The 22,801-nt window shown below is 38.0% G+C and overlaps 1 protein-coding gene across 2 annotated transcripts in view; it reads right to left on the reverse strand.

Moving 5' to 3' along the window:
- Window positions 1-19,290, reverse strand: part of LOC121295323 (E3 ubiquitin-protein ligase MARCHF1-like) — a 128,457-nt gene extending 109,167 nt beyond the window's left edge. For both annotated transcript variants that reach the window (XM_041219818.1, XM_041219811.1), the window contains exon 1: window positions 19,149-19,290. The gene's annotated coding sequence lies outside the window, so the exon portion shown is untranslated. The remainder of the gene's footprint in view (window positions 1-19,148) is intronic.
- Window positions 19,291-22,801: the final 3,511 nt, after the last annotated feature.

Consider the following 22,801-nt stretch of genomic DNA (forward strand, 5'->3'; position numbering starts at 1 on the left):
GCATGCTTTTTATCTTAAATAAACATGAAAGCAGGAACAGTACTCATCAAGAATGTAACATGCCTTTTTACAAAAAAAGATAATTATTTTCACAGCATAAACATTCTAATGAATCCCATGACTGTATAAATGGCAACATTTCCTTCTGAGCACAGATGCGATGACGATGACCTGATAAACGTTACCTTTACGAATTTTACAAATCCAGTTTGTGTAGCTTTCACAGTGACTGTCGTTCCAAGAGAACGGATAGAAAAGTGACATTTCAGTACAAAGCTCAGCATTATTATAATTATTGGGTTCTCCATAGCCCCAGTTTTCATATGACATCAGTGTGAAAAAAACAAAGTCAATAGAACCTGTCAATCATTTTTATTGAAAAGTAAAATGATCAGCATTAAAATACAGACACTTGTTTTATCTTGCTCCAAAATGCATACCATTATACATCTTAAAACATCCATGCTACATCGATCAAGCACTGCAGACAAGCGGTGTTGCTTAGTGAAGCTCTTAATTTTATAGTATATGATCAGAAACAAACTCAGTGTTCTGCCTTAAACTGTTTATAGGCACTTGCACTATGGTTTGGTTAGACAAAGTGCTCGGGAAAGACTACCAAACCATGTAAATATTCCAGTAAAAGCGCACCGCTTGGAACACAGCCTCAACACTTAAACATGAAAAAAAAAAACAAACAAACAAACAAGGTTAATTTCTTTGATCAAATGTTCGTTGTTATTGGTTTGAGTTCGTTATACCTTGTAAAAGAAAATAGCTCTTCTCAGATGGTTGAAGGCACGACACACCTTAGGTATTCGTTTATCTCAATACTACTGCATGCTTTCTCATGTGTCACTGCTTACTTGCTGACAGCTTTTTTAGACTTTCTTAAGCCATGTTAATATATCATTTGACTAAATCATAGCATAATGATTGACACCCAGCTGCATGAAGTACCTTGCTGACGCTCGGTTCTTTAAGCTTTCTTTGGTCATTAATCTCATGATACAGCAACGGGCATTAGTCTTTATCCCTGCAGTAATATGAATGACTTGCTGGACTGCCATCACAGCCCGACGTGACCAGCAGTGGAATCCAAAATGTTTAAACCAATCCAGCCAGCTTCATTGTAACATACGCGACTGTTTTTTTTAGAAAAAAAAAAAAAAATAGAACACACACACACCCATATATCAGGACATTATATAGTATAGTTATTAATACGTCCGTGTTTTTTTCGGATAACCTTTTGTTGTGTTATCGTAAAAATATGTACCCAGGTGCTTGTGAGAGATATTGGGGATTCATGTATAGAGGCTGTATGCCTTTAAGAAAGGCATGATGGGATATCAGCTGGAATTGTTAGCTGATATGCACAAGCTTCAGTGCACAGAGGTGCATATTATCAACCGGCAGAATACGGGAACCCCAGTTTCAAGCAACAGTTGTGACGGTGACCAAATGTATGCGAGTACTGTTGTGTAAAAAATTGCTTAAAATTAGGGCCGCAGCCAGGAATTTTGGGGCCCGCCTGAGCCCTCAGAGAATCCCCCCCCCCCCCCCCCAATTCAATTAGTGCACATTGACTCTGTTTACCTTGTCAACAACCTTCTAATTTTATAATTTATTTTCTTTAACAAAACCTCACTTGTCACCCATGTACCAAGACATATATTCATCTTGATTCAAATACAGCAAACATATTTGAATAATTATTTTCTAAACTATTTAGATACACATTCATATGTTTTTGTATGTAAATATTCCCCTATGATTAATAGCCCATGTCAAAGAAGCAAAACCAGCCCTCGTTATGCAGACAGGAGCAGAGTTACAGACAGTAGCTTAACTGCGTGCGATTATACCCAGTAATAAATCGAGACTGGTTGAATGTTCTTAGATGCGTTAAAACATACTGTTTAAAAATAAAAGTTGCTGTTCAGACTCTGAACATACCATGTGTTTTCATAATGTCCAATCAACTAGTTTATTGTAATGTGTTGTGTTGCTTTACTTTGAGAAATAAGAAAATGTTTACCACTTTTTTTTTGTGCACTCCAATACACCTACCTAATTTTTCGGCAGTCAAATCGTAGTGCCGAAATAAACTTTTGGTGCCAAGGTGATTGTCTAACAACCAAAGTGGACAATGTAACAAGAGATAATGTGTGTGTGTGTGTGTGTGTCGATTGGTTAATTTATGGCCGTTAGTTGATTTATCTGTAGATTAGTCTGTGCACAATATTATAGTGGCTGTCCTGCATATTACTATGAAAAAATCAATATAATCTAAAAAAAATAAATTTAAAAAAAAGTAATACAGTTACAATCTTTTTTCTAAATTTTTGTTTGTTGTGTCCATTCCCAGAATTAAAACAGTATCCAAAGTCAATATTCAAAATTGGAGAATATAGTGCTCAATAAGGCTCTAATGTTAAAGTTCCCTTGCAAATGAAAATGCACAAAAGCAACTAAAGATCAAACCTGTTTAGTTATTAACTGTTTTACATTACAGTAGCTGGTGACTAACTTTACTATAAAAGCTTAAGATTGTACTGCTGTCTTTTTTTAGACCCATTTCCTGTCATTGTTTTTCTTACAGTGAAATAATATGTAATGTAATACTGCACCTGGTAAGTTGACATTAAAGTGAGTAAACCTGACTTCTTGACCAGTTGTCCAACTTAATGTATCCCGATCTTCCGTGTTTGACAAACCCAGCCAGAAATATTTTTCAGGCCTTAGTCCAACCAGGCTAATTAGATAGGAATGTTCATATCTAGAAGAAATGTATAGCATGCAAATAAACCCAGGACAGCAGTAAAGGAATAGTCCCTTGATGTGGCAGTGTGGCTACAGTATTAAGCACTACCGCATTTCAGAATTCTACTCTTGTCTGGTGAGCTTCGTGCTGCGTGACGCATTTCCTTAATTGTTGCTACCTGAACCAAACAAACCTGTATCTACATTGAGATATCTTTTTAGTAGTTGGCAATTGTTTTTTTTATCATTTTCTCCCAATTCAGAATATCCAGTTGTAAAATTAGAGTCGTGTGGCGATGGGTGGGGAGTGGGTGCGTACCGAACCCTCGTCGCTTCTCTGATTGTGTGCGACAGGAGACTTGGTACAGTTGGTGGAGTCTAGACGTTACATTGTGCCATTCGGGCAGTCGGGGCGCCTGTCTGAATGTCCCCAGCGACCACCCGTGCCAAACTCGACCGCATTTGTGGGACCGGCTGGATTCGAAGGATATCGAGGGGACCCGGGCACCGAGCCGGTGAAGTATGAGGCGGAGAACCTAGAGGGCAGGTACCAGCCGTAAATTATTAGGACCTAGCCTTGCAGGCTATAGGGCACATCCTGCATTCCATGCAGAGTGCTTTTACCGGATGTGCCACTCGGGAGCCCCCCTGAGGAAGGTTCTTTAATCTTAAGTTTACAAGAAGAAAAAAAAAAAACATAAAAAATATACCAATGCTAATATTCAATCCAATCATATTTTAAAAATAATCAAGGCTAAGTAGCTTTGCTGTCTAAATTAAATAATGCAATGATAAATGTTATACATTTTGTTAGAAAAATGGGTAGATACTTGCATTTACTGTTAGTGATGCGAAATGTATTTAAACTGCTTACACTGATTAGCATAGTTAGGGTTAGTGCTCCATAAATCTTGTACTGCTCTGAATTGCACTTCAACAATTATCTCTTTATCAAAGGGGGCTGTTTTAATAGTCTAAACATGGGGATCTAAATATCTGATACTTTTTAAATAATTAAAATTGTCTCCAAGGAAAACAATAAACGTGTCGTCCTAAGTAACAATACATGAACCAGGCAAGTACGTGAATCTTTATAGATAATATTTCAAAACACTGTAGACTGTTTATTCATACCTGTCATCAACAGTAACCAGGTTTGAGGCTTTACATTTGCAAGTCTGGTTTGCTTCTATAAATGACTGCATGTCAGATCCCACATAATAGCAGTAAAAGCCATATCTGGTCCAACCCTAGAAAACAATAAGCAAATCTTATTGGTTGGTGAAAGGATCTGTTAAACAAGGCAGAATAATTACATGTGTAGAATAAGTATCTTCTAATGTCTGTTTAATTTTCACCATCCCCCTACCTTAATGTTAATAACCATTCTTCCTGGTTCTGTTCCTCCACTATTGAATAAAAAAAAAACATTACCTGTGCCTGTAGAGTCCTAGTTGGCAGCTCTTTGTGTCTTTCTTGGTTCCAAAAAAAACACATCATGTGGTGACCTTCAACTCAGCTGGCCCCACCTGGTCTATTGTTATTGAATGAAGACTTTCTCTTGAAGCACAAAGTACTCAAACGTAGATGGTAACTAGGGTTTTATAGGCACAGATAATGCCAGGTGAATTCTGATACAGAGAACAGAGGCATTGAAAGTGATGAGTGGATGCTGTTTAATAGATTAGCTATTCTATACAAACACTTTCAAGACCTAAAAAGGCAATATTGGAGCAACATTTCTTAGAAAAAACTAAATGTTATCGTAAACATCATAAAATAGTTAAGGAAAGGTGAAAAATAAACCAAACCCTAACCCTTTGGTTCCACTGCCGATTATTTCCACTCTTTTTGAACGCCTTGGAATGGACATAGTAGGCCCTTTGCTACCTTCTGACTCCGGGTATTTGCATATATTAGTAATGGTAGATTATGCAAGGCGATACCCAGAGGCAGTTCCGTTGAGGTCCACTAGTGCCACTGCGATAGCCACAGAGTTAGTGCAGATTATGGCTAGAGTAGGGATCCCCAAGGAGATTTTGACTGATCATGGAACCAACTTTTTGTCTAACACGTTACAGCAGGTGTATAAAATATAAAAAATAAGTCCCATCAGGACATCTGTTTATCATCCACAGACGGACGGTTTGGTGGAACGTTTTAATCAGACCTTGAAGCAGATACTAAGACGTATGGTAACGCAAGAGAAAAAACATTGGGCATTGGAGATGTCAAAGATTGTCATGTGGCTTGCTTTTGTTATACTTCTGTCACTTATATTCTTGTTATTCAGGGACAGACTTAAGCACTGCCATCTTGTTGTTCCAAATCTGCAACCATACAATGTATATTAACAGTACTCTGTTAATGTGTAGTTTGCTTCTTGGTTTTATTTATTTTATTGACACAATTACATGCGTGGGTATTGTGGGAGAATCCATACTTTCTTTGTCTAAGCTGCAATACCTAGATAGAACAGTTCTCAATTAACATTGTTGTATTGTAAAAACTTAGCCCCAATTTTCCTAGTTGTGTGGGTTTTGCAAATTTAACATTCTTAATTATAGTTTTTATTGCAATGCATTCCCATAGCAGTTTACTTTGTGGGTTAAACCCTTTGACCCTGTATCATACTGAAGTGTCATTCTGGGCTCGTGATCGGGTAAACACGATAAAAAAACATTCTTTGTTTCTTTGACTTGCTGGGCCACCATACTTTGCAGTACAGCTTGTTAATGTATATTATCGTACAAGGGAGTGGTTGTATTTCAATGCCTGATTATTTATTTATTTCTCGTGTGACGTTACTGAGGCGGGCACTTCGTTTTTAAAGGGCGGAAACAGTCTATAGCAGCACGCAGAAACGAAACATGACAGGAACTTGTTTAAAAAAAATGGGAAAACACTGTAAATCCAATGTATTTGACTTATAATTATATTAAAACGTGTATTCTCTCTTGTAGGTTTTGTTTTCCTCTTAATACTAATCAGACAGTCTTGCAAGCAGACTTATACTTTTAAGCAGGTGTTATTCGAGCTGGTGTCAGTGTAGTTTTCCGAGCCAAGAAATTACTTCATGTAGCACAGATATACAGCTAGCTTACAGAATTTCCTAGACCAAATGTGGTCTTATTTCCCTAGCGTGATGCATGGTGTGAGACAAAGCAACAGTTAACATGTGCGTTTCTTCTTCACTTCAAGGTCAGCCGAAACCCAGATAACAAGAAGTTACACTTAAGCATTAATCATGAATTGCTATATTAAGGAGGCACAGACCTATTGAATCTTGTAAGGTTCCAGGCAGTTCAGCAAAAATAATTAATAGTTTGATATGATATGTGTTTTGTTCAATTCTAACAGACGGTGAAGCGTCATACCCACGCAGTTGAACGACAAGTCTGGTGATTGCAAACTACTGATATAATCCAGCAATGTACAGCTTGATTTTAAGAGTTCACTGACTCTGCATTGATTCAGAGCTTGCATTAAAAACAGAATGTTCAGAGAGAGAGAGAGAGAGAGAGAGAGAGAGAGAGTTTCAATGGTTTCTCACATCTTTACCTCTTAAAGGGGCACACACAATTAATACAATTGATACAAAACCTTAAAGTCTCATGTGTTTTAATGTTTTACAAAATGTATACATATCAAGAAACGAGTGGATATAAGCAGATAATGTTTCATGAACTAAATGTATCATGTACGTTTTTTTTTTCCTTATTACTGATACAAATGGAATAAAGAACTGTTTTATTTACAAATATTTATTGAGAGAAAATAAATTCAGAGTAGTGTCCATTATTCCTTATAATAAATATTTATTATGGCATTGCAGTCACTCAGGGGAAACAATGTCTTGTAATTTGCCCAAATCATTTGTAGTAAATCATCACCAAAATTTTCTGGTCATGATGAATTAAGCCCTCATACTTACACATACTGTGCCAAATCACAGAAAAGAAAGGCACACACTGTTTATGAATTACACAGCAAACGGGGATGCAACAAATACAACCATTATTTATTGCCTGAGGTTTTAAATAAAATAAAAAAATCATTATTACTGGCTAACTGGTGTGAGTTTTATTTTGTGGAATAAATAATAAAGTAATAATAAAGTAATAATAATACTTTATTAAACATAAAAATCAGCATGAAATACAAAAAAAGCATTTTATGCACATAATTACCAATCTCAGAGAGAGTGTGCAGGCTTCATTCCTCTGGTCTAACAAAAATCCTTAAACAAGCTTTTTTATACCTAATCTGTGGTTACATTATTCTTCAACACTTCTTTCTTTTTTAACCTTTCTCCATTATAGTTTTGGTATCCTACTGGTCCTTCTAAAAGACACTTAGAATTAATGATTGTGACTCACACACCTCGCTAATAAGATATACAGTAATCTGTCACATATCTGCCCTAACCGTTTATCCACTATGACTAGCCTCTTCAGCAATGTTAGTTTATTATTGAACAAAGAAGATTAGTTCAGAGATTGTAGATCCTACCAAAGTTTCCATACACTGTGTTGTATGTGCTCAGTGTGCTGTCATTGCTGCTAGTGTCATGTGAGCTGTTCAGTGTGTTGATATGTAAATAAGTCATGTTCAACATATCAACTTCAACCTCTGTCTCGATCTTCTGCCTGTCACTCAGCATCCACACGGCAGACGGCTACCCTGTCACAAGCATTAATATCCTGTATCTTTCTAAGCAAGGGATTTAGGGGAGCTCCCTAATTAAAGCCAAATCTCTAAACAATAATTGTGTGAATGTAGTAATTGTTACAGCTGTTTATAATGGTATTTTAAGCAAGATTCATTCATCTGCCTTTTTACATATCTGCCCTTACACTGGTCCCACTGCAGTCTGATACAAGACGGATTACAGTATGTCTACAAGAGATTACAACAGAAGAGTACCAGACACCAACAACCTCCATGTACCATTCCAAAATAAGGAATGTGTCCTTATCAGTAACTTTCCACAAGCGTGTCTTTACATTGAGAACTTTTGAATAGAAGAAAAAGAAAATGCACAGGTAAAGCATAGTAACATATCAAAGAGAAATGGCTTAGTTTGAAAAGAACTGGAAAAACACTGAATCACCCCATTGACAAAGCTTCTTTAATGCACTCATTAGAGAGCTAAAATGCTAAGCTCAACAAATGGCAGGTAATTCATCTTTGTCTAATTCAGGGCCACATGCAATTGAGGAACAAAGGGAAATGCATAGATGTATTTATATTTATAGACAAAGTGATTTCCCTATTGTTGCATACAAAGTAGTATTTAAATGTTAAACAGGGCTTTTCAATACAATTTTTTTCAGAGACAATTAAAAAAATAAGAACTCGTGCTCACCAATTACAGCATAGTACAATTGATTTGCCATTAATAGTAACCCTGCACAAACATTTTATATATTAGGTATTTATTTATATTTGGTTATCTGGATAAGACCAGAGAAGACCATATCTACCACTACAAATCTATGACAAAGACAGGATTTCCAATAGGGGTGGGTATTGCACTATATTGCAGTACTGAAGACAATATTGCGATATGTATTGTGATACATATTGGAATTCAACACCGAATGATGCTGATGATTTGCTACCAATATATAAACTGTGCTTTTTGTCATTTCTATGGAATTTCTAGTAGTCTGTAACATGACAAATTAAACTCTCATATGAAATGCTCAGTAACTCATTTTTGTTGGATCCTCTGAAGTATGTGCATGTGCTCCCAATTTGAAAAACAGAAAAACCATGCTGGTTTGAAAGCTACTTAAAATGTTCTAAAAACATTTTAAATGTAATTTTTGCTTCATAGATCTGTCAGTGCAGAGACCCGGGTTTGGAATAAATGACTGACTTAAATAAATGAGAGCTTTTAAGATTTAATATATATTACAAAGGCATAAATAAGTGCTACACTATATATATACACATTGTATACTGGTAAGTGAGGTTATAAACATCTATTTACGTATCTGCTTTGCCTGTTTTCTTCTCAGAACTTCTAGAACCAGAACCACTGTTTGTTTTTGTTTTTTAATCTGATGAGATAAAATGCAGGAGGTCCAGGGAAAAAAAGATATTCAGAATATAGTGTAAAATTACATTGTCCAGAACTGTCAGTAGATTGTCTTTAACAATAAATGTAAAAGCAATTAAAATTGCACCGATGCAGTTCTTAAATTGGTGACAAATAAAAAGTGTTTGTGTAATTCAAAGACAGGGGGAGGATGTGATATACTATACAGGGCATTGTGGCGATTGAAGACGGGGGGGGGGGGGGGTGTGATATACTATACAGGGCATCGTGGTGATTGAAGACGGGGGGAGGGTGTGATATACTATACAGGGCATTGTGGTGATTGAAGATGGGGGGGTGTGATATACTATACAGGGCATCATGGTGATTGAAGACAGGGGGGGTGTGATATACTATACAGGGCATCGTGGTGATTGAAGACAGGGGGAGGGTGTGATATACTATACAGGGCATCGTGGTGATTGAAGACAGAGGGAGGGTGTGATATACTATACAGGGCATCGTGGCGATTGAAGTTCTGCACTGGAGATTAACTCATAATCGAAAGGAATAGAAAAAAAAAAACATGCATGATAAAAATAGCCAAAAAATAACCAAACCACCAAAGACAACATTTACCCGCTAGATGCTTTCAAAACAAGTCAAATTTAAGAACATAAGAAGTTTATAAACAAGAGGAGGCCATTCGGCCCATCTTGCTCGTTTGGTTGTTAGTAGCTTATTGATCCCAAAATCTCATCAAGGAGCTTCTTGAAGGATCCCAGGGCGTCAGCTTCAACAACATTACTGGGGAGTTGATTCCAGACCCTCATGATTCTCTGTGTAAAAAAGTGCCTTCTATTTTCTGTTCTGAATGCCCCTTTGTCTAATCTCTATTTGTGAACCCTGGTCCTTGTTTAATTTTTCAGGTCGAAAAAGTCCCTTGGGTTGACATTGTCAATACCTTTTAGAATTTTGAATGCTTGAATCAGATCGTCGCATAGTCTTCTTTGTTCAAGACTGAATAGATTCAATTCTTTTAGCCTGTCTGCATATTACATGCCTTTTAAACCCAGGATAATTCTGGTCGCTCTTCTTAGCACTCTTTCTACTGCAGCAATATCCTTTCTTATAGAATGTTTTTTTTAATTATTAATATTTTTTGTGTAACACTATATCTAGGTATTTATTTATTTATTTTGGTGGCCAAATGAGGCAGGCTGCACTTGTGGTTCTTCAATACAACCTAAAAACTCAGTAGAAACCCAGTTTAAGAAAGCTGCACCATATCAGGAGTCACATAAGGCTAAATTGGAACACTGACAGAATTTTAAATATACCCTCCCTTATTTTAATATTAATGTGGTAATTTGCATTTGGAACAGATATGTCTCCCCCTAAAAGAACATTGCATGGAAGCCCAAATGCTCAAAAAGTACTACCAAAATAGTGTGAAAATAAGGTGGGACCATTTCCATTGAAACCCTGCCATTGTCAACTTGTTTTCCCCAACATCAAGCTTCATGCACAGTTGGTTAGTTACATTTGTAATTTAACAACACAATTAATTGCTATTCGGTGGGTACCATCAATTATCCAGGTGATCACATGAACGTTTGATATGATTTAATCAATTTATAAATATATTCATGTAGTATATTACAAATCCATTACAACCCTTATGTTTGATTGATTTTCACATCATAATAAAAGCAATGGCTTACAACATACAATAACATATGAACAGAACATATGCATTAGACAGCTAACTAGATTTGATTAAAATGCACAGGACTGAATTAATCTTAACCAGATAAAATTAATACAGACAGGACCTATTAACTCTCCCACACATTTACTGGTAATAAACACAAAAATAAATAAATAAATGTAAACCAGCTGTAATAAATTGAATAATATGTAATACATCTCAACCAGGTGGTGACAAATCTGACAATCTAAAAATCCATGCCATAACAACTTCTGGAAACTCAACAAAGCATGCAACAAAACAGCTTCCTGTTATTGTTATGTCAATGCACAAGATTCTGCCAGATTGGAGGTTTCCCAGCCAAATTTGGCCTGTTTTTAAAACATCTAAATATTGTCAAATAAATATTGGTAAATATTGTCTTTGATGGTTTGGTTATTTTTTATCATGCATGTTTTTTCCTGTTCCTTTCAATTACAATACAGTACATTAAGTAATTGCCAGCGCAGGACTTCAGTCGCCACAATATACATGGGAGGAGTCATATGCAAAAAACCACTCATTAGCATACTATAGATGTATCCCCGTAACAAAGTGCCCGCCCCTGTGTATTATCTGTTATGTGTTGCGTGTGGTGTGTTTAAATGTTGGTGTATAGACATTGGTACACGGGATATAAACGGGTCTGTGTAACACGAGTGTTTAAAAAATGTATATGTGTATTTAGGCACGAGGATTGCACAGCACTTCACGTGCAAGTAAAATGTAGTAATATGTGAGCACGGGGAATTGCACTTTATTAATTCACGTGCTGGGATTCAAGTGAATAATTAATTGGTAATTGAATCCCAGCACAATAGTATATATAGATGCACGTTGTCACATACTGGTTGTTGGGTGTTCGGTGAGCGGAGAACGGGATTGGAGACGGAGGAAATAAGCAGTAGTAGTAGTAATAATAAGAGGAGAAAGTATCCGCTCACCGTGTTTGTCAGTGTCTGTCCGTGCACCGTTTTGTTAAGTTTAGTCTGTTTTTGTTTGTCTATTTATTTTGGCGTAGAGTGCCGTGTCCTGTGTTTTTCGTGTTTGTTAAACCTTTTATTTTGTACCGCCCTAATGGAACACAAGTTTCTGTGCGTCCAGGACAGCAGTCTGTGCACTGCGTAGTGAAAGCCCAGCGAGCACAGGCCACCTTGGTTGTTTATGTAGGCTACTACTGTCGTGTTGTCCATCAAACACCAGCATGTGTTTGTGCGCTAACTACTGGCGAAAATGAGATAATGCCAGGGCTACTGCTTGCAGCTCTTGGGCATTTAATGCACTTGCTGCCAATGTCCCTTCCACTGACCGCTTATTCCCCTCCCATTCCAGACCACTCCCTAGCCCAGGCTGGAGGCGTCCGTAGTGACAACTTCCCTTCTGTGAGGGGAGATGAGGGGAGATCCGAGGCGCAGATTGTCGGGACGGAGCCACCACCTCAGTGTCTTCCGACATTGTCTGGACAATCGCACCAGTCGGTGTCGATCGCGGACCAGGTGCACATTGAGTGTATTTACCCAGGCTTGAAGCGGGCACATTCTCAGCAGCCCTAGTGGAAGGATTCTCGAGGCAGCTGTTATCAGCCCCAACAGCCCCTCTCTGAATTGGGACAGTGTGAAATCCAATGACCGAATCCTGTTATCTGAGTTCAGTTTGATCCCCAGGAACACTGTGGACTGAGACGGTACAAAGTTGCTCTTCTGCTGATATATGGAGAACCTTAACTTCGTCACATGATCTACGACTGTTTTGTGTGCTCCTCGGCGGGTGCTTTGGAATGCGTGCAAACTAACCAATCGTCCACATAGTTCAGCCAAAGACAAGCGCGGTTGATCCCGGGCTGGTGTAGCTGAGTCAATTGGCATCGGCTCCGAGGGCAAGCGCAGCCATGCTAGGAGAATCTGAGGCTTGACAGGGGTGCGTAGGCCCAAGCTGGAAGGGCCTACGCACCCCTGTCCCCTTACCCCTGGAAGTAAATTGGTGTAGAGGATGGCGCCGCGAGTCCGCGGGGTCACCCTACAACACTACAACATCTCAAACAATGGTAATAACTACACAAGGTAGTGAAAAAGAGAAAGTAATGGCTGCTTGCTAATCTCAAAGAGGGGTCGAAACCAGCTCTGATCAGTAAACTGATGCAAGACTAAAGCAAGAGCACTCTCAACAAACGCTCGAAAGCATAATTTTACCATGTATTTATCAAATTTGTAGGCTCAAGAACCAACAAATCAGCCAATTTCGGACAAAGAAAGCACAAGGCAATCTGTGACCTGTGATCTGTGAGAGAGAAAATGACGATATGCTACTGTGAGGACAACCCTCTTCAGCAGGAGGTGGGAGGGACTTCCTCCTCACAGCAGGGCTCTGATAAGGCAGCTTTTTTATATATGCTAAGTGATTGACAGTCAGAGAGGAATCTTCCACATTCGGTAATGGTTGTCATTCCATTGAAAGAGAACTGAGACTTATAATTTACACTGCTGTTCACTCACCAATGTTACTCATTGACCCCCTGCTGCCAGTGTGTAAAAACAGCTTCTCAGTTTCAGAAATTGCATTGTGTCCAATACCCCTTTCACACACAAATGCCGCTACTGAGCCATCTCAGAGACGTTCAAAAAATTCTTTAAAATACCCATTCACACAGCACGAAATTGCGCAATCTATGTCGGTATAATCTGTCACAACACTTTCACACAGGCAAAGGGATCTTGACAGTCAACATATGTTTCTCATGGCTACAGAAACTTAATTTCAACAAAACATTTTTCTTTGGACACCTTGCAATGCAAATGCATTTTATTGCATACTGCATATCATTTTAAACAACTATTTAGGTTTTGGTAAGGGCACCTTTAATATTTTAAACATCCTTATTTAATTTACTGTGTATTCATTTTCATTACCATTGTTAAACCATCTCAATTACTGTACATCGTGAATATCAGACAATGATAAAACGTGCAAAAAACTGATTCTAACTACGTTCCTTGAACAAAACTGTTTGCTTTCCTCTCCCTGTAAGAAAGATGTAGCCACTACAGTACAAACACAATTTGTTTCAAAACATAGATACATTCTGCCTGGAGAAGCACTCTTTTTAAAATTAGCAAATGACAGAAATGCAGAATTAGCAAGATCCACTGAGCTCAATTGAATGTGGGTAGTACTAGCAACATTTTTTTTTTTTTTTTATAGTTCCATAGAGATTATAATAGTATGATCTTCTACTTTATCTGTTCTCTATCCCAGGGCTTCTCAAACTCGGTCCTGGGGACCCCCTGTGGCTGCTGTTTTCAAGCCAATTGAGCTCACAATTACTTAACTATACCCTTAATTGAACTAATAATTTGCTTAATTAGACATTTGACCAAGTTTGAGAAGCCTTGATCTATCCTATTGTGCGGTTATGTTTTAACTACTAACGTCCTATTATAAAATTATTGAAAAATAAAATATACAATTTATTTATAATATAGCCCTTCATAAACTAATTAAGCCACACAAATGCAGACATTGAGTCAAAGGCATGTGTTTAAAACAAAATGAAATATGTATTGTAACAAAGCAGGGAGGGGGTTAAAATCCTCCATGCCAAAAAACTTGTACAAATGTGTGTATGGTTAGTTTGTTAATTGTTTTATTGTTTTGGCAGCTGCAATTGTAAATTACAGCCAGCTGTCTCTATCTGTTTCTCTGGGGCATATAAACCCTAGAGTTAGTTCATTAAGGTCTGCTGCTATTTTGAGAGTCTGACTGTGTGTTGTTAATCTTACAAAACGGTATTGTGTAAACCTATTTTGTTATAATGCTGTGTGATACTGCTTTGTTTTTATATCAGGTAAATGGCTTAGCCGTTCTCCAAGCTAGTCAGGGACCTGCATTCTTGTTCAGTTAGTACTCCGAGAGGGAGTTTTTTGATTGATTGTTTTGTATTAAAAGTGAGCGAAAGGGCTGAACCTCTAGTTTTGTGTCGGGTCTTAGTCATTTTAAAGGGGCAAACGAATAACCATGAGTGTGGCTGTGTTACAGTATATACCGTGTATTATTGACATATAAACGATATTTCTCATTAAAGGCCATGGCATAAAGCTTTTTTATGTTATTGCCTAAGACTGTGTTTGAAGGTTTGTTCGCTAGCCAGGAATTCAAAGGTAGTTTTAGACCTTCGAAGATTCGTCAGGCGACATTCATGCACTTTTAAAAAAGTTGCAGAAACCGTTTGAAAATGTGTGAATACTATAAATAAATGTTGCTCGCCTGCAAAATTTGATCTTTTGATTTGTACAATGCTTATTACTTACAGTTTGAAAATCCATTACCAATTGTGCCAAAGCAGTTGTAGTACTTCATTAAGAGAAGTACTGACTACCTAGAGTACAAGACTGTCACAGAGACAGCCGACGTGGGCGGCGTCAGAACCAGGAAGGAATGAAATACACTAAGACAGATGATGTGAAATGATGATGGCGGTTTATTGTAAATAAAAGGTTTAAACATGAAAACAGAAACACGGTACTCTACGCCAAAATAAGAGACAAACAAAAACGGACTATACTTAACAAAACGGTGCACGGACAGACACACTGACAAACACAGTGAGTTTCTAAATAAACAAGTATCGTGCTGGTCCCACCAGCACACAATAGCAATTGTTGTAAATAGTTTATCCTCCTCTTTCTCCCGTTCTCCACTCACCAAACACCCAACCGCGTGTGGGTGAAAGCATGTTATTTTTATGCAGCTGTACCAAGACTCGACTGCTAATCAATCATTTAATTGGAGTCTCGGTACAACTGCACATGAATTAATAAAGTGCAATTCCCTATGCTTGCATGTTATTACTTTTTACTTGCACGTGAAGTGCTGTGCAATCCTCGTGCCTAAATACAAATATACATTTTAAACACTCGTGTTACACAGACCCATTTATATCCTGTGTACCGATGACTATACACCAACATTAAACACAACATAACAGAAAATATACACAGGGGTAGGCACTTCGTCACAAAGACCATGTAAGAGAAGTGCTATGGTAGAATATGTCTGAAACATACAAAAAATATATGCTAGCTTCTGTTATCCAGAGGCAGAACTTACATTTTTTCATTTGCTATCCTCGACAGCAAAGTGTTGTATAGCGTAAGCTGTATTGAAAGACATGTCTTGAAACCCCTTTGTTTGGGATTTTTTTTTTGTTAAATACCCAGACGACCAAATAAATTTCAATGCAAACTGTGCAAGCAACATTTTTGCACACCCACAACTTTATTTGCGTATTCATAACTCTAAGTACATAGGTACCATGGTCGGTAAGAACCATTCTCTTGTGTCTTTATTAAAGAAAGATGTACCCAATCGCATACAGATTAAGTGTGTTTGCCATTCATTACACCTTGCTTGCAGTCATGCATTGGAAGTGTTTCACCAAAACATTAAGTCTGAGAAGCAAACGGCAGAAAGCCTATAAAAAGATTTGCAAAGCTATCAATATGGAAGAAAATCCCCTAAAGATCCTTGCTGTTTGCGACACACTCTGGTTGATTCATTTTAAAGATGTTGACTCTGTGTTGGATCAATGGGATGAACTAAAGCTCCATTTCCAGTTGTCCCAGACAAAGAGCGCTGCTACACAGTCAGACTGCTGTATCAAATGTGCAGCAATGACATCAATCAGCTGTATTTCACATTCCTGCATCCAGTATTAGAGTCTTTCTACTGCATGAATCAGAAATTCCAAGCCAAAGCTGTCGAGCCAGCAAAGATCTTATAAGAGCTAGAACATTTTGTAAAAATGTAATGCAGAAAATTGTGAACCCTGGTTTTATGTCACATGCAACTGACATACTTGACAGTGACTGGAAATCACATCTCATGTCTACTGATGCTTGCCTGCTCGGGCTCTCCTTGCATTAGCTTTGGCAGAACAACCTGTGACTGTCAATCTGTTAGTAGAATTAAAGAAGAGGTGCAAATATTTTCTTGTCAGTGCTATTGACCAAGTCCTCCAACATTTGCCAGGTAACATACAGCAGCTAGAAACCTATGCTTGCTGTCTCCTGCATTTATAGTCAAATACCCGTTCCACGAGCATTTGCAGATTACGTTGGCCATAGAATGATTGGGATACTTGAAAATTAATACAACCAGATTTCTCTGCTACCCATTCCAGAAAATGTAAAAAAATATGTCCCAAAATACTTGTGTTACTTGTACAACTACCAGGATAGTGTAGTGAATAACTTGGTGCGCAAGCTTGCTAGTGTGGCTTTGAAACTCCTGATCCTTCCAGTATCCAATGAAACTTTGAACTACAGGCATATGCGCTATGCTGCAACTCAGTTCCTTTTGGTAATTACTTTCTGAAAAAGTTCAACTCAGCTAATATGTGCTAAACTACAAGTGTTGTGACTTAACAGCATACAGACCTACTGTTTCAGCACAGGCGCTCGGTGGGAGCTCGATGGCTACCTGCGCGAGGCCAGCTGGAAAAACATGAAGAGTCACATGAGTCCCAGTGCCACAGATAGGAAGTGGCTATGGGCCACCTTCCCCCTGTGTCAAGGCACTCTGCAAGGTTGGGGCTGGGCAGGAGAAGGCCGAAACAAAAGAAGCGACATGGAAGAATAACACAGAGAGCCTTTATGCGTTTGCTGGGGGCGGATTCTTCTTCAAGAAAAGTAACCAAGTTTACAATTCATCAAGGAGAATCCGCAATGAATGGGTAGTTTATTAATTGCAATTGCAGATGGTTTAATGAACTGTAATGGGCGCTCCGGGCCAGATGACTGTGATGGGCTCTCAGGGCCTGAGTGAAAGATAAATTTGTGTGAATGCCTCGTTCATTGGTGCTCGAGGCTACCTGTTTGAGGCCGGCCGGAAAAACATGAATAGTTACATGCATTCCAGAGCCACAGGTAGGAAGTGGCTATGGGCCACCCCCCACCCCCCCAAAAAAATGAGGCCGCCACACCATGAAAGGAAATAATAATAAATGATTAGCACACCCCACAGTGATGCACTGCCACCTACCTATGAGCGCAGTCATGCTCTGGAGGAAAGATCCCAGCCTCTCCAACCCAACCACGCACCCGCAGAACTAAATACGAGCCGCTCAGAAAAAACACTACTCCAAATATTTTTCACTTTTTGATGTAGGGGAAAACCTCAGGGAATCCATGGCTGAGGGTAGCCCTTCCTCCAGGTTCTAAGTGGTCGACTCCCGTTTTGGCTTCCCAGCGTGTGACTGAGAGGCTAAAACAAAAGAAGCGACATGGGAGAATAACACACAGAGCCTTTATGCTCTTGCTGATGACATGTTGGTTAGGGTGGATTTTCCTTCCAGAAAAGCAACCAAGTTTACAAAACTGCCAACAGCTCTGAACAATTTATTTCACTTATTCTGATTTTCTTTTTCCATTGGTGCCTTGTTTCATCAGGTTACAAATAGCAATGCTTGTGCTATTAGTTTGAACTTTTTAAATAAACAAGTAAAGCAGAATAGTAATATAAAACAATGCTTATAACATTGCATACCTGCAAAATAAATAAATATGTAGCATTAAATGTAAGTACTGATTTTTTGGCTACTTTTTGGCTGATAAAAGTCCAAAGTTTGGTGGGACATTGCAAAAATAATCTGCCAGCCTTGGCCATAGTATCCAAGGAGAAAAGGACAAAATAAAATACTTTAAAGAGCGGAGAGTACTTTCCTCTTGTCATGAGAAATGTAGTGTTCCACTCCAGCAGTCAGACTGAACAATGAAATATGAATTTATCCACCTAATTACTGCATACAAGAATAAATGACAGCACATTTACAGCATGAAATGTTATACTATGAAATGCTATTTTAATTATGCGTTATGCTTTAGTTGTTTACTTCACTGTATTTGCATAGCTACCTATCCCTCATTGTAATCCACATGTACATGACATAGTAAAAGCACTTAATACTTTATCAATAGTCTTTATCAACACATTTGGTCTCTATAACCCCACAAATATGATTTTAGTATTTCAAATGTTTCATGAGGTATGAGGTATTCAAATAGTTTGGCACCAGCATAGGTGCAATCTTTCATGAATACATGTGGAATTTATACAGAAAAACCTTTTCATTGTGGTATAAGCAGAAAGCACTTCTACAAAACATGTTTGTATTGTTCCAATTAGTTATGTTAAAATGCATTTTAAATCATGCAGTGTTTTACTACAGCAGCCTACCTAGTGTTCTTCACTCAAATCCAATACATAAGTATGAAGTTCAGTCTTAAAATAGTAAATGAATTACTGTATGATTGACATAGTCTGTATTCAAGTGTCTGTAGCTTAAAAGCGTGCACGATAAACACTGGTAGTAAAGATAATGACAAAAGCTGTCAATCTCCAGTACTGTGGTAAGATTTGTATTCATAAAATCATATGTGCAATACTACAGCAAGAAAATCATTCACATTCCAAGTAAAACAAATGTATATTTATAAATGTATAAATATATTTTGTTATTAATCTTGGATACTATACATGAAAATAATATTTATTATTCTGTAAAATAATCCACTTTTGTGTCAAAATACTTACCAAGAAGAAAGTAAATGCTGCTGTGCTGCATTACATCCCACAGCCTTGCCATGCTTTAGATTTTCTTACCAAAATAACCAGAACTACTCAAATACTCGCAGCCTTCCAACTCAGCTGGGAACATTTTATACAGCATCCTCTTCCCAGCAGAGCTTAACCAGTGTTCAATCTATGTTCTACTCACATGATGTCATACAGAGTTGTCTGCTCTGCCCAAAGACTGGAATAATCAATTGCAGAGGTGGTGATAAAAATGCTATTCTACTGTCATACCCCAAGGAAATAAATTATTAGTTAGGAATTAATACAAAAAATAATAAAATAGTGTGTAGGTTTTTGAGTGGCATGTAATAAATTATTACAGTCAGACTAACTCTGGAGTACCATTAAGTGTAAATCACATCTGTACAAAAAAATATAGAAGATTCAAACTGTGAGTCAAGCAGAGTTAATAAGCCTTTTTTCTCATAAAGATTCATATACTGAGGATACCTTAACACTGCAGTATTTATGCAGTCAATGACAATACAATGTAGACTTTTGGACACATTTACTTTTAATTGATGGACAATACTGAATTGTCTGGTAACAATGTTTAGGTAAATTAAACTGTAGTACAAAATTATATATAAGACAGATGGCCTTTAAAGCTTGGTAAAGTATTTTGAGAAAAAAATGAATATACTAAAGCTCTGAAACTAAAAATGACAACTTACATTTTTGTGCACATTCTGGATATTTAAATAAGCTGAAAAGTATACTGTCAGGAAAATATTGGAGGTTGGTGATAATTTATAAACAGCAATTATCCACAAATGTGATACATACAGGTTATCTTTGACCTTTGGGCATGTACACTTGCTGTTATATTGCCTACTGTCTTCACAGCCACAAACAGCAGTGCCTGTATAAAATCTTTATTGGTTAAAGGGCGTACTTTATAAATAAATATTTAAATTAGTTTAAGAGTCATGTTAGGTCATTTTCTCTTTCTGCTATTTTGTCCATGTTTTCTCTTTCTTTAAAATCAGTTTTACTACTGTTTTCTATCCAACTTGTTATTGCACATAATTGCAAGTCTATTCACCAAATTGAATACCTGCCAGTGAAAAAAAAAATCTTGATGGAGATTGAAAACATGTGGTTTCTCTGATGTAGCACTACTGTTTGCAGTAAAATACAATTGTGTGTGTATTATATCACCATCTATATGGGGGTAGCATGGACTGCTTCACAAAACACCCAAGATACTGAAAATATACATACATTGCATGGAAAAAGGAATGATTGTAGACCGCTGGATCAAGTCAACTCTTCATCAAAAACCTACATTGTATGAATTTCAGTGGTGATTGTGACAACTACTGGATTGGATATCCTGGAATGAATATCTTACTGATGTAAATATATGAAAGACTTAAATTGGGAAATTAGGCAAATAAAAACACTTGAAACCAAACAGGAATAGCTTCACAAAGCAAGTGCTGAATATTTTAGATCTTTCTTGTCCTTGGTTTTCAGTACCTTTTCCCTAGTGCAACATGGACAGTTCCAGTCAATAGACAATCTTTACTGGAAGACTCCATACCTCTCACTACCAATTTTTCTCTCCGCTTTCTTTATATAGCAACCCTGGAGCCTCAATGTGCTAATAGATGCCATATTAACACTTTCCTCACTCAAACAGATGTCTCTGTGACACACCTTCTCTCATGCCGCACACTCCACCACCCCCTTCTAAGAAAAGAAGTCTGAGGGATGTTGCTGCAGCTTCACTGTATGATGTGCATCTCACAATGTGTAAGTATTTGCAACAGCATTTAACAATGAACAGTATCTTCATTTAACGGTAAGTGGTACAGTATACCATTTGCCATTCAACTTATCCCCTAAGATATACACAATTACATTTTATTGATAAACACATTTCATAAGAAAGGAACTTGATAGGCTCAATAAAAGTTTTTAAAAATATTGTAGCATGCCGGCAGGTATGCCTAATGCAGCACATGGGACCACTGCCACCTTTCCCCTACTTGTCAGTCTGCCCTGGAACTGAGTTGGCAATACATCAACACACCGTTTGGGACTTGGGAGCATTCAACAAGGCCTGTTGTTTTGTATAGCTACAAGTGCTGAGGGTGCTTTGTGTCAGTTGCTGTTTGGAATGTGCTGTGTTACTGAGTTATTTTTGGTGCTGAACGCTATTACCTGCTTTTTCCAGATCAATAGAGCGTGTTGTTTTTTCCTGAATACTGGTGTCTTCCTTGAGTCCCAGTCTAGCTTGTTACACTGGTGTCAGAAGCAGGGTGCAGGATCCCAAGCAGCTGTACATGCTTACCTCATACGGGGGAGAAGGCACGATGGCAGAGAAGAAAAAGATGGTGAAAATGGCGATCCCGGACCTGGTAGTACAGATTGACAGCATCAGAGGTGACCGAATAGCAATAACAGTCTTCAACAAACAGGCAACAGTGACTGCTCATGGAGATGGTCAAGCTGGGATGAGTGGAGCCCAAGCGGAGTAACCACTACAGCAGCACAGATCCAGTGAGGAGCAAGCCCCACAGCTATGGGAATGCGTTCAGTCCAGGGACCTGCTGTAACTGCCCATCAGGGTAGTTCAATGGAACTACAGTCAAGTTTAACATAGTGGACTCGGCAAATCACTGGACTAGACCAAAGCTGGGTACCTGGTGGTGGCAAATGAGTTAGTGCCACTGGAGGAAGCACCACTATTGGACCTGGATCCGGAGCAGTAGCAAGACTTCTGGACCCTGATGGCAGCTTTCAGCTGGCAGTTTAGGACTGTGGAGCCAGAGGTGGGACTAAAAGAGAGGCTCAACAACAGACACTGGACCCTGGTGGAGAAGCTCAGCGTGCTGGAGGCTGATGTCTGCTACCTTACCCAGAAAGCATTAGCCAGAGATTCCTTAAATAGTAGGCATAGAACTGGAGTGCCATGTACGTATCAGGGAAGTATTAATGATCTGAGAATTTCAGATAAAGAGAACATGAACCCATTAACTCCTGTTACCGCCACAGCCTGTCAAACTGTCACATGTGTTTATTCTCAGTATCAAGAAAGTGGGACACAGTAGGGGTAGATTTAATCTAAAACTAATGTGGATATGTATTCTGAGAAGCTTTGAAAACTGCAGCTTTTTAGTTTGCGGTTTCTCTTGCACATGCAGAGAAAAATAAAATCGATAAACAATATTACTTATGTAAATATATGCCTATTGGTATAGCTCAGAAAATAATAATTTTAAATGGACACAGTTGCAAGCTCTGGGCTTCAGTGAGATTGAAAACTGAGCCACAAACAATACATTCAATTTATTTTTATAATTTTCAACACACTCCCTTGTAATGACTGAATTTATGTCTGCTTCTCTCTTTACTTTCTTAGTAACACAGACAGCCCTGCACAAAAACGTTCCTGAAAATCTCTGAGAGATTGCTTTACCTTGCTTGGTAAGATAAACCGGAAACTCAATTCTCAAAACCACACATGCTGCCTTAATTTTACATTTAATCGGCCCAACATGATATTAACCTTTTTTCTTCCCCAAATCCTGTTATATCTACTTAGTATATCACAAGCACTGACATGTATGCTAGTTTTATAACTAGTTATTTATGTTGTATAA

The sequence above is a fragment of the Polyodon spathula genome, chromosome 2 (genome assembly GCF_017654505.1).
Source record: "Polyodon spathula isolate WHYD16114869_AA chromosome 2, ASM1765450v1, whole genome shotgun sequence".
Taxonomy (NCBI): Eukaryota; Metazoa; Chordata; class Actinopteri; order Acipenseriformes; family Polyodontidae; genus Polyodon; species Polyodon spathula.